The 2909-nt window shown below is 42.7% G+C and overlaps 1 long non-coding RNA gene across 1 annotated transcript; it reads left to right on the forward strand.

Annotated features, from left to right (window-relative positions):
* The first annotated feature begins 704 nt into the window (after positions 1-704).
* LOC111751174 (uncharacterized) lies at positions 705-2288 on the forward strand. The gene is made up of 3 exons (XR_002786255.2): positions 705-830; positions 1090-1151; positions 1957-2288. It is a non-coding gene; the product is annotated as an uncharacterized LOC111751174 (long non-coding RNA).
* Positions 2289-2909: the final 621 nt, after the last annotated feature.

Genomic DNA, 2909 nt, shown 5'->3' on the forward strand with positions numbered 1-2909 from the left:
CTGGAAGATTACGTAATGTGTTTTGAACCTACGCATTCATTATTCATTCAACAGATACGAACCCAGCATTTACTATGCATCATGTCCTGTACACTTGTAGATGTTTATGAATGTTGATTTGTGATCATGTTTTAATTCAATGAATCCATCCTGCTTATCTACCATATGCCAGATGTTGTGATAGATACTGATGGGTTAAAGAAATAATAAAAAGATGCTTCCTGCCCTAAGGAACTCGATTCCTGAGAATCATTCTTCAACCATTCTAGAAAAATGTGTTCTGTTCTTTTCTCTATGATAAAAGCATAATAAAATGTATAAACTCATAGGATGGATTCCGACTCATAGAGACCCTGTAGGACAGAGTAGACCTGCCCACAGGGTTTCTAAGGCTGTAAATCTTTATGGAAGCCCAATGGCACATCTTTCCCCTGTGAAGCAGCTGGTGGATTTGAACTGCCAACCTTTCAGCTAGCAGCCGAGTGCTTTAGCCACTACACCACCACGATAAACCAAACCAAACCCATTCCCATTGAGTCGATTCTGACTCATAGCAACCCTAAAGGACAAAGTACAACTGCCCCATGGGGTTTCCAAACAGTGCCTGGTAGATTCGAACTACTGACCTTTTCGTTAGCAGTCATAGACCATCAGACTAGGTGCTGATTTTTCTCTGTCTTCACCCACTCCAGATCCATGTTCTACCCTTCACTCCATCCTCCACTGCTCTGTGCCACCTGAGACTAACCTCTTTGGAAAGCTTAATCTGGGTTCCATTGGTTTTCCACTGGACTCCCCCTGTAAGACACCAGTGGGAAACTGGAGAGAGGGTAAGATAAAGTCCAGGTTATTTCTTCTGTGCTCCCTCCTTGCTTCACTGCTGTGTCTCTGGCAGGGGCTGCCCTCCTCCCCTCTACTCCCCCCTCCAACTAGAGCTCCCAATGGGTGGCCTCTCTGCCAGAGTTTTTATTAAAGCCTCTTCATTTGAACCATCTGGGGGCTAATTCTGTTTCCTGCTTGGATCTTGACTAATTAGAAACTCAAAGCTGAAGAAAACAGAAAGCATCCATTTTCTGTTTCATTTTACAGGAATGGAAACTCAGGCCCAGACAGGGCCTTCGCCGCCTGAGGTCATTCAACCAGTGTGACGAGTAAGAACCAGCTCCCCTGCCCCTCCAGCCATGCTGTTGGTACATGCACACCACCCTCTATGCCATCCGTTTCCTCTCTGGGGTCTGATCTTCCAAACTTTGGACAATGGCTCCTTCTGCAAGCTTTTGAGGCTGCAAGCTAAGGACATGAATGAACTGAGTCATCCCCACAGTGCTTCATTAATTTTAAGGCAATTTAAGATTTCTGAGTCATAGGTTTCAGTCATTTAGACTTTCCCAGCTGGTACTGTACTTGCCCACACACATTTTTCTTTAAAGATTGCATCTGTGTCTGTTTCTGAGAAAAAGGGACCCGGTAGAGTGCTACATGCAGGGCCGTGCCATTTGCATTTGCATTTGCCATGTGCATTTTCATCTTAGCATGAGAGCTTAATGGAATTAGCAGTCTGCAACTTGATTCCAGCCTCTGTCTACCAGAGACGTGTACAATTCCAAATTCTCTCTCTAACACAATATTTTCCCCAGCCTCACAAGAAAGCTCAGCCGTAACATATGGCGACTCCACTCGCTGAATAATATTTAGCAACTTGATGAACAAGGACTGAATCATATCTTAACCATCTTGGCCAAATATTGTTTTATATAGCAACGGTATTAGTAATATATATGTTTTATTTTTTTGCACTAGTATTTCCTGCTACGCCCACAGAAAATTAAGAGCTAGACCTCACTGGAAGTAGGCTGCACAATAGAAGAGTTTACCTCATTAGCAATCTTCAGCTCAATATTGCATTGTATGTATGATACATTCAGAATGTCTGCTTTTCCTTTTCCTCTACAACAGCTGCCAGTATTGAGCAATAGTCTCCCAGGGTAACGCAGCAGGGAGTCCTGGGGCATTTCTCAGACACTGAAAACAAAGGGTATGTATCCATGGGGTGGATAGGGTTTGAGCTCTCACTTTCCAACAGGGAGAAGCCCCAAACTCTCAGGATGCAGAGAAGAAAATTAGCAAGCCTCTATACTGGGTTGGTTCTGGGCTATATGGGGACACTGTGGCTGGGTGACCTTAAGAATGTCACTTTCTTCTCTGAAACTCGGTTCAATTGTTCCACAAAGATAATAATGAAAACTCTTTATAAACTGTAATACACTATGCAGGTGCTAGTTTGGTCATTTATAAAGCGCAGGAACTGTCTAAACTGCATATATGCAGTGATGAGTAAGCATAATTCACACCTTCAGTGAATTTACAAGTTGCAAATAGAAACATGTAGAGATGACTTCAATGAAATATGGTTGGGCTGAGATAGAGCCAGGCACAGAGAAGGGACTTTTAGCTCAAATGGAGAGCTCCTGAAGAAGCTGGTGCCCATGATGAATCTTGAACAAAGAGCAGGATTCGTGGAGGTGAAGAGACGTTCCAGACAGTCAAGAGCATGGACGTTAGTTAGTAGAGAACAGAATGCATTGCACAAAATGCAGCAAACAAGGCTATAGTCATAAAAAAAAAAAAAAAAAACCCTGGTGGTGTAGTGGTTAAGAGCTATGGCTGCTAACCAAAAGGTTGGCAGTTCTAATCCACCAGGTGCTCCTTGGAAACTCTATGGGACAGTTTTATTCTGTCCTGTAGGGTCGCTATGAGTTGGAATTGACTCGATGGTAACAGGTTTAGCTTGTTTTTTTTTTCTTTTTTCATAAATATTGAGCACTATTAGTTATAATTACAACGGCATTAGTGTTTTCTGAAACCTGAGAAAGGGATTTCTGAGAGTTTGCATGTTATGACAGTAGCAA

This window comes from Loxodonta africana, chromosome 12 (genome assembly GCF_030014295.1).
Source record: "Loxodonta africana isolate mLoxAfr1 chromosome 12, mLoxAfr1.hap2, whole genome shotgun sequence".
Lineage (NCBI taxonomy): Eukaryota > Metazoa > Chordata > Mammalia > Proboscidea > Elephantidae > Loxodonta > Loxodonta africana.